Source organism: Seriola dumerili, unplaced genomic scaffold (assembly GCF_002260705.1).
Source record: "Seriola dumerili isolate Sdu_G_001 unplaced genomic scaffold, Sdu_1.0 BDQW01000800.1, whole genome shotgun sequence".
Lineage (NCBI taxonomy): Eukaryota > Metazoa > Chordata > Actinopteri > Carangiformes > Carangidae > Seriola > Seriola dumerili.
In genome coordinates this window covers 640,636-650,424 of record NW_019175055.1, presented here as the reverse complement: position 1 = coordinate 650,424, position 9,789 = coordinate 640,636, and the positions used below count along the sequence as shown (strand labels likewise).

The 9,789-nt window shown below is 39.9% G+C and overlaps 1 protein-coding gene across 1 annotated transcript in view; it reads left to right on the top strand.

Moving 5' to 3' along the window:
- Positions 1-435: 435 nt before the first annotated feature.
- Positions 436-9,789, top strand: part of LOC111237009 (oxysterol-binding protein-related protein 2-like) — a 24,503-nt gene continuing 15,149 nt past the window's right edge. The window contains exon 1 of the mRNA XM_022765940.1: positions 436-515. The gene's annotated coding sequence lies outside the window, so the exon portion shown is untranslated. The remainder of the gene's footprint in view (positions 516-9,789) is intronic.

The window sequence follows — 9,789 nt, the reverse complement described above, 5'->3', positions numbered from 1 at the left end:
GTGTTGCTCAGTGGCCACCTGTGTTTCATAATCCACCTGACTTTATGTTGGCCCCACAAACGTGCACGATCACCATTAAAACTAAAACTACAGCTCAGTGATCGCATTTGACAAATGCAGACTTATATTCATTTCAATTCATCAACATATATCCATAGTTTTTGAGTCAGTAATTAATGATAATAATAAAAATATGAAAAACGCCTATTGTGTAATTCATTATGTCAAAATGGCAAAGATGTATAGCATAACATGAAACAATAAAACCAAAACATGTCAAGCTACAAGGGTAGTATTGCAAATCGGTCGACTTTATCCAGTATTTACTACCAGTGTTGTTATTGGCCAAGCGTTCCGTGTGTAACATCTGATTGGCTGCGGACCATGTCTATCATTAATCCAGTCACGCCCCCACTGCTGCGACTTCCGCTTCTGTGTCAATCTTAGGCTACACAGTAAATTACTGCTCATCTCTCTGGACTTGTCAAAACATTCACCCAGCACGCATCGCCGAGGTAAGATGGTGGACGTTTTACCGCTCTGTCTATGGTCTCCTGTTGTGTTTTCACAGCTGCAATATAGCTTTGCGTTTTGTGTACAAGGAAGGTAGCTAGCTGTGCTAGTTAGCCATCTTTATTTTTTTGTTTAGCCCGCCCGCTAACGTTAATGCTAGCTGTCAAAAAGCTCCCTGGCGTCCTGTCAGAGTTGGGACCGTCAGCTTGGTGTGTTGTTGTCAAGGATAAACAGTTCCCAGTATGTTTATTTACTTACCTTGCTCTCATTTTAAAACATCGGAGAGGTAAATTAAGTTTTAATTTGTCAAGCTACATTAACTGCTAGACTGTACGCGCTAATGTTAGCAAGCAAACAGTTGACGGTAGCATATTGGGATGGGTTCTGCTTATTGGCACTTAGCTAACAGTTATGTAGTGTGATGTTAAGTTGTAAGTGAATCATTTATTAACAACAGCTTAAGTGATATATTTTGTATATTAATTTTCAATTACTGTTAGTCTTTTAGCAATAGTAGTAAGTTATCTGGTATAACAAGGGTACGACTGTTAGTTCAAATCTGCCTACGGTGAAATGTATGTGAGACAGCTAAAGTCAGAAAAGAAAAATATGTGCATAGAATAGTGTGTGAAACCCGTGAGATTCCCTATAGCAAGAGATTTGTACACCTGGATCTCCAGCAGCAGCACTTATCTCAAGCAAGGTCTAGGTTAAAGTCATCGCGTTGAACTGCCTCAGCAAACAGTGGGAATGTTCCCCTGCCTGTTTGGCTTCTTACCGCCTCCATCCACATTTACATCTGACTCGGAGGAGAGAGACTAAACTAAAAGCTTTTGTCTTTAAAGGTTGGTGCACTGGAGGTCATTGACACCAAGGTTTGCACTGACACAGCAGGCTGTTTATCCGCGCTCCCTGACATACATATCCCCTCAGAGGCACTGCTGCTGCACTGCTGCATCAACTGGCCTCTAACAGTGATGATGCCAGAAAAAAAAGTGCTTACACTAAGATTGAGAGTCTGTGTAGACACATACCATTATCCTGTTGTTTAGTCATTTAAAAAATGTTTTGACTACCACCATTACAACAACAGGCAATAATGTGTAAGGCACTGATACTGAGGATTGAGAGACTTTATCACCTTACCATTAAAAGGGCACACAATACAGTGAATGCATCAGTTATGCGAAGTACTGAACTTTACTAAAATTTAACTTTCAGTCCTAAAGAAATTACAGTTTGCATTCTTTTTTTTAAAATTACAAGGCATCTACAGGTTTTCGAAGGAAGACACTTGCAGATTTTATTCCTGCGTTACATGAGACATCAGGCCGTTCTCCCTGGTATTACAGCTCCACAGAGAATGGCTAGCTCCATGTCATTTTGTTACGTGTCTTCCTCCCAAAGGTGCTTTAATTAGTTTGTTGCTATGCTGATGGTCTCACATTGTAGAGTGAGGCAGTTGTGCACAGATGAGAGATTTCCATTTTTGTTGATGTAGTGGTGAACACCTTCAAGAGATTTTTCAATTCTGCAATCTATATTTTCGAGGTCTGTGGTTAGATTTAAGGGAACAGGAAAAAGATTTTGTAAGGCATGTACTAAAAGCCAGGTTTCAACACAGCTGAGATGAATGTCGCAGTAGGGGCAGGACCAAGACATGCTAAAGGAAAATGCAACACAAGTTGAGGCATGAATTAGTGAAATGTATATTTTTGGCTGACCTACCACGGGCTGGTAAACAGATGCTAATAGGTTTCTCAAGCACTTTTGCAGTTGCACAGTTGATCGTATCTTTTTGTGCCTCTTTTATCTGCAATGTGTTGGTTGCCACATGGGGATAAGGCAAAGTTTGAGCCAACACTAGTCCAGGCAACCATCCAGGCAACAGAGAAACAATACTCTATGTATAATTTATAACAGAAAGCAGGTAGCCAATCAGCAGCCTGTCTGATGCACAGGCCTTTGTATTGTTTTGCTCTGCTTTGTTTGCCTCATGGTCATAGGGAGTGCACGCTGGTCAGCAGGGACCAGAACAAGCCTGCTACAGATGCACCATTATATCAGCGCGCTGCTGGATGATAATAAATAAGTAATAAAGATATTGATCTATTACTATTTTCCTGTTTGTATTTGTCAGATTGTGCAATCATGATAATTAAAAAAAAAAAAGATCTTTTAATTCTCTGATTCTCTGCCAAAGATCCGTTTGGTGTGTTGAGTCATTTCCGACCCCGGTTTAGATGCAGCTCTTCTTGTTTTTTTGTACATACATTAAAGGTTCACTCGGTCGATATAATATTGTGTAATTCCTGTCTGTGACTGTTTCCCATCTACATGTGGAGGCTTTGTAGCTGCAACTAATGCGCTCTTCCTTAATTACTTAATTTGTAACTATGTGTCAGGGTTGAAGTGTGATTGGTCGGCTCGGTGTGGTTCTTGTTTTCTTCTCCAGTGTTTATTCATAGCAAAGATAAGATCAGAAAACACAGGTCAGTCAGCCCCCTGAGGAAGGTTCTCAGTATTGTTCTCCTTTTCAGTAACAAGACCACAAATTATTTTCTCATCTGTTACACAAACTGAAATAATGTAAACATAGTCTGTTTTGATACCATTCAAAATTAAAGTATCATCCTGATAATGTGCGACTTATTAATTTAATGTCTCGGTCCTGCAGTCACCAGGTTAAATCTGAGGTCATCAGAAATCTCTTGCACACCTGATTAGTCTTTTTGACAGGTGCGTTTCTGCTCGAGCTGCTCGATTATGGCAAAAATCATAATCAGGGTTATTTTTTATCAATATTGAGATTAGGGCTGTCCCAAATGATTATTCTTTAAACGATTAATCTAGCGATTATTTTTTCGATTATTCGACTAATCTAACGATTATTTTTTTTATTAACCTAACAGTAATTTTATTGCAATTATTTTCCAGTTAGTCATTTAATATAACAATTTGCCTCGCTGCACCAGGGTGTTTCCTCTTTATGTGCTCGTGTATGACTGTTGTGCTAGAGTGATATGCCAGATGCACTTTGAAGAGTCTGAAGAATATATATATATATAATATATAGTACAATTCTAATGTACGCTGAAATATAACCAGGAAGTCTTTGGGGGGGGGTTTGTGTGTGTGAAAATTGTTGAGAAACAGAATGTGGCATTATAATCATTTTATCTCCATTATCTTGTTTTCTTAATCGTTGGAAGAGAAAATTGTAATCAACACTCAACAACTAACCCTTTGATTAATCGCACAGCTCTAGTTTCTACCTCAAACAGGTTAAATCTTAAAATGAACTGAGATACCAACTGTTGACGTTCATACCCATGAGTACTTGATGGTCATTACTACATTATTCTATGAGTACTCAGTACTCATGGGTTGGACCACACCCAGCTTCGAACTCGGCCTTCATTTTGACCTCTCTCACACACACACACACACACACACACACACACACACACACACACACACACACACACACACACAGGTTCACAAGGTGGAAACAGTATCAGCCCTGTTGTCATGGCAGGTAATCATAAATCCATTCCTATACAATAGCTATCTTCAGTGTGATGACCACAGCACACACGCAAAAATCCAGCTAAACCAGATTTTCCCAGCTGAACCAGTCGTGAACAATGTTGATCACAAACTTGGGTTAGTGTTTTATACGCACTTTACTCAGGAGTGTCACTGTTTGTGTTTCTGTTTGTGGACACATTAAAGACGTTTCGAGGGAAGATGCGGCGCAGCCTTTCTATCTATAAACCTCCTGTGAGATGAAGAGTCCTCTGAACAGGTTTTACCTCCTCGCAGGTGTCGCAGGAACATGCTGACTCACACTACGCTGACCGTGTGACATTGTGCTCAGCAAGCCTGCTCAGAATGAGTTGAGACTTTTTTTTTTAATTTTTTGTTCCCAGAGGGTTTTAATAAGAGGAGGAGGAACATGAAGAGGGCAGACTCATCACTTCAGTCAGGATGGAGATTAGGTTTATCCTCTTGCAGATATCCTCTGCAAAGATTCTTCATCTATGATTAGTCTTGATGACTTGAGCTTGGGTGACAAAGGACTTGACTTACATATAGTCTGTCAAAGTCTCGTTGTTTTGTCAGTTGTCAGGACACAGATGGGGAAGTAGTTACTAGGGATGCCCCAATCACTTTTTTTTTTTGCTGCCGGTACCAATACGATCATCTATGAGTGCGATCGGCCGATATCGATAATTTTTTGTGTTTTGTTATAGCAGCCAGTTTAGCTGTTAGTCAGTCTGCTCAGCTTTGCATTGAACTGGGACCTCCGACAGGCGTCAGCATAACCTGATACAAGGACCACAAAAAGTAGGGATGCCCCGATTGATCAGCCGCTGATCATTATCAGCTGATTTTCATTAAAAGGACATGATCGGTAGATGGGAATTTGTGTGTGTGTGTGTGTGTGTGTGTGTGTGTGTGTGTGTGTGTGTATCCCTCTTGTGATTTACTTCCTGGGCCAATGTCTTCATCCAAGGCTGAACATCTGGTGCAATGTGGAGGTTGCGTGTTTTACTGAGAAATGGTAAAAATGTTTGTGCTGTCTTTATTTTCTCCCTTGTTTTTTTTGGTTTTTTTTTTTTTGCATTAGTGATAAGAGAAACAAAAGATGCAGGAGGATCATTTATCACTTGTTTCAGCTGCAGCGGATGGTGTGTGATTTTTATTTTTTTGCTGTTGTACCGTTTGAGTTTTATTTTCATTTCGATGAGCCATCGTTAGCGTAGCCACCGGTGCGCGTCCTCTCTCCTCAGACCAGGACACACGTTGTTGACCTGAGCTCGCTCCAGTCAGTGGATTTACGCTGACAAGGTTCGTCTTGTGATTGAGGTCAACTGAATTTGATCTCATACTCGCGGTTGTGCTGTCATGAAATTTCTTTTGTGGGCTATTGATATTTAAACTCTCACTTTGGTAATGATCTTGTGATACGTGCTGCACTTTCTACCCTCGCTCAGCGCTGTTGTGTGCTAGCACAGATAATATACAGGACAGGAGGTTTTAAAATAGCATCTCATGAAAATAAGTAGAGCTCTATTTACTTTATATATATTGCTATGATACAGTTTGAATCAGTTGTTTGGTTTACTGCTTATTAAGTTTTTTTCCCACAAATTCAGGATATTTTTTCATGATGGAAACAGGGATAAAATGACTCCACAGCTTTTACTGCTTTGTATGTGATATTTCTTGATATGACCCATCATCACCATGGCCGGAAATAATATGAATCAACTATAAAAGAAGAAATAAATTATAATTTGAATGGTATTGCTTCAGCTTTTCTACATTTATAGTAAACATGAAGAAGGTGGCAGTAACTTGGGCACAGTTCTGTTTTTAACATAACCTCATAACTCTCATATTTCACCTCCTCTCTCCTCCTTGCTCCTCATTTTCTCCCATGCACAGATGAGTGCTCAGACAGTACCCACAGCAGAATGCCGCTCTGTGTTGGACTCCCTCTGACACAGTGGCCTGTCTGTGCTTCTTTTTCCTCGCGCCGCCTCTCAGGCTGCGTTCACATCCTGCCTCCTTCCCTAGGACCGGCAGATCAAACCCCTTCCCTCCATCCTCTAACCTTAATTCTCCAGCTATAACCTAAAGCACAAGCTTGGTGGAAGTTAATCAGGTGAAACACGGTCTCTGCAAAATCTGTCGAAAACGTAACAATGAAAAATGAAAACTGAATTATCCTCCTCGTCTTAGGTTATGCAGGAGTTAAGTGTAAGGATTCTGGTCAACAAAGTGCAGTTCATTTTGACACCTATATCGTCTGCTCCAGACTAGAGCTGCACGATATGCAAAAAAAATGTATATTGCGATTATTTTGGCAGATATTGTGATTTCAGTTGGAATGATCGCTTTTTCATTTTCACTGAAAAAAAATATAAAAATAATGAGGATGTGATTTTTGATGGTTCCTGTACCAAGCAAACATGTTTCTTTTGCGTCTGGAGAATATGATTTGTAGGTCGGGGCGTCTCTGTAGCACCACAACACTTATGGTGCTAACAATGCTAATGCTAACAATGCACAACAATGTTTTGACACATTTTACCTTCATGAAGAAAATTGCAGCTCCTGTGATTTGGATATTGCATTTGGCCAAAAGCAGACAAAGCCAAAGGTTGTGTTGTTCACTGTGTTTTTCCTGTTCACTTCACTTTTCTTTGGTTTGTAGAAATCTCTACAACGGAGGTGGAACTAATGTTTTCATAAAACAGACTGTAAAAAGGGCAACAGACATTTGCCGCTAGCTAGCAGTCACGGCCACAGCTAAGAAGCGTAAAGACGATGTCGAGGGCCGCCGCTTTCAGGAGCGTAGGAGAGTTGAATACTTTTTCACTGAAAACCAAAACGGTTGCTTTTTGTCTCATTTGCTTGTTAAATTAAACATATTACAACATATAATATTATACTCTCCTACTTTACTCACTGATTGTTGTTTTTGTCGTTGGTGACGTTAGAGGTTGGTTTGGTCAGTTTCACAGCTTCTGCTCTCATCTTCAGTGTGTGTGTGTGAAATTGACTGGTATGAGTTTCATGGTCTGCAGTCATAGGTGTGCCACCTATTGAGATAGATGTGTGTGTGTGTATGTGTTTGTGTAAGGAGAAAGAAAGAGGTGTGTGTGTGTGTGCTGTATCAGTACTGGGCTCCGTCTCACATGGCAACAGCTCTCGGCTCTTAATTTCTTTCTTCTTGTCTCTCTCTCCGTCCGTCTCTGGATGTTTTGGTCAGACATCAGAGGACAGCGCAGGGAGACGACAGGCTGGACCTGAGTGGAACAGTCGCATCGGAAGGTTTGTCTTTGAGGTTCTGACTGATCAATCAGATTATCAGATTATTGGTTGCTTCACTGCTTTGGTTCGGTGCGACCAGTTTGTTTTGAGAAGGCAGAATGAACAGGTGAGACCTAATGGAGTCAGTACAGCCTCAGAAGCCTTAATATTAATGTGAAATGCTAACATGCTAATACAGTTATCTGTTTATCTGGACGTTTATCCAGATGAATGGGTCTGATGAATGAGTGAATATATCAAACATGACAGGAAACAGTCACTCATCTCCTACATATGTGGAAGTTGAGCTCTAAAATCATTGAGCACCTGCCCATGCTTTGTTTCTTTAGCATGACCGGTGTTGTTGTCTATTCTGTTATCATTTTTGTTTTTAATAATTACTTCAGACAAATCTCTAGTGTGAAAATATGTGATCACTTTAACATTCAATGAGTTTTTCACTCTTCAACTCTTGTGTAAACACATGCAGTACAAAACTAAAGTTGCACTTGTTCAGAAACAAATGAAAACCATTTGTGGTGTTAGAATATACTAAAACTGCAGTGTTTAAAAAAAAATCATCTCAAATTTTAGGATTAGTTTCAGCTCCTCATCTTGTGTTTTAGGAACAAACTTTAACCAGAAGTTTGTCATGTAATTTTTACATTTGAAAGGTGGTATTTAATTATATTTTGTGTTATTTTGGCTTGAACTGAAACTGTGATACTGGACTTTATGTTACATGAAAGACACATAATTTTAAGCATCTTTCGTTTGTTCTTGGCAGAAAATAAGTTTTATAAAATTAGATTAGCCGTTAACAAGGTCAGGCTGTTGTCAGTAAATTTGTGTTTTTGTGTAAGAAACCCCAACGTAAAAGAAAGAAAAGTTACTATTCCCGAGGTGAGGCTTCGTTCACCTCTTAACTGTTATCTCTTCTTTATCTCTGACATGTCGGACACATGTTTCTCTGTGTTTGTATTTCTATCTAATGGAATAAAAGAGCTTCAGAGCCTCAGATTGGGGTTAGTTGTGATACGCTACTGTCCAAGTATGGAAGTGTGTGTCTGTGGTGTGTTCATGGTGCCATGTCTGTCATGGTTACGTAACAGCTCACGGGCGTCTGAGAAACAGAGAGCGATATGATCTGAGAGCCTGTTGCAGCCAATCAGGAGGCTCACTCTCTCTCTCTCTCTCTCTCACTCTTGTGAGTGTGTGTGTGTGTGAGAATTTACTTCTTCTGCACACTTATGGAGGAGAAACAAGTTGATGAAAACCATAAATTACTCAATACGAAATACAAACATGGATTTAAAATGCAATTCAGTGCAAAACAGTCTCGCTTTCAGGGAGATGCAAAGAAACATTTCTTCTACGAATTACAAAAGAGGAATGATTTATATTAATCAAGACATTAACATTCATCAGACTAATTGAGATTAACGTCTTTGCCAGTCATCGCGCTGGTCCTTCGTTCCTTTCTCTTTTCAAACATGCAAACCTGATTGTTGAGCTCCTCGTGTCGAGTGTTCCTCCTCAGCTCTGCTCCAGAAACACTTAAAACAGCCGAATCTGTTTAAACATCTCAGAAAGGCCAAGCGCTGCCTGAGGGCTGTAGTTTAACTGGTGGTCGTCATACGTTTTTTTTTTTTTTCTCACCACATAATCAAAAGGAATTTCCGTATGATCTGCATTTCTTCTCTTTGACACGCCAGCTTCAGCAGTGTGTGCGTTTTTAATGGGCTGTGAACTGAGAGCAGTGTGAGACGTGAGTGTGGAGTTTGGATCGGTGGCGTGTTCATCACTGCAGGGACTTTGTGGTGTAGCGTGATGCATCATGTTGCTTAGGACAAAACTGTCTGGTGACTCCCAGACTTGGTTTTGTCTGATAGCTGGAAGCAGCATGTTATGAGATTAGATTGTTTCAACAAAGTCAATTCAATGACAAGCTGCGTGAAGTAGGTTTCCTCACACAGAATTGGACAACTGTAATCAATAAATGGAGCTTTACAACCACAGCAGGCCGCCATACTGGAAAAAGACGGAGAAATTCTTGCAAGATTAACAATTAACAATTCAAGATTAACAATTCACAGATGAATTTCATTTGGAGCAAACTAGCGATTTCAGTTGGAATGATAATTTTTCATTTTCAAATTCAAATTTTAAAATGACGATGATGGGATTTTTGTTGGTCTTGTACCAAACAAACATGTTGTATTGCACTTGGCCATATTGTGATTATATTTCGATGTACGGATGTATGTATTGAGTTTCACGTGCAGCAGATGTTGGTGTCTTCTGTTTCAGATCTTAAAAAAAATGACAACGAAGCTTCAATGAAGCGTCATTATTCTTGGTATGAATGGCTCCTACAGTTCTACAGCAGTATGATCGTGAAGTGATGAGCAAGATGGTGAGACTGTAATAACCCATGCAAATGAGATTTTC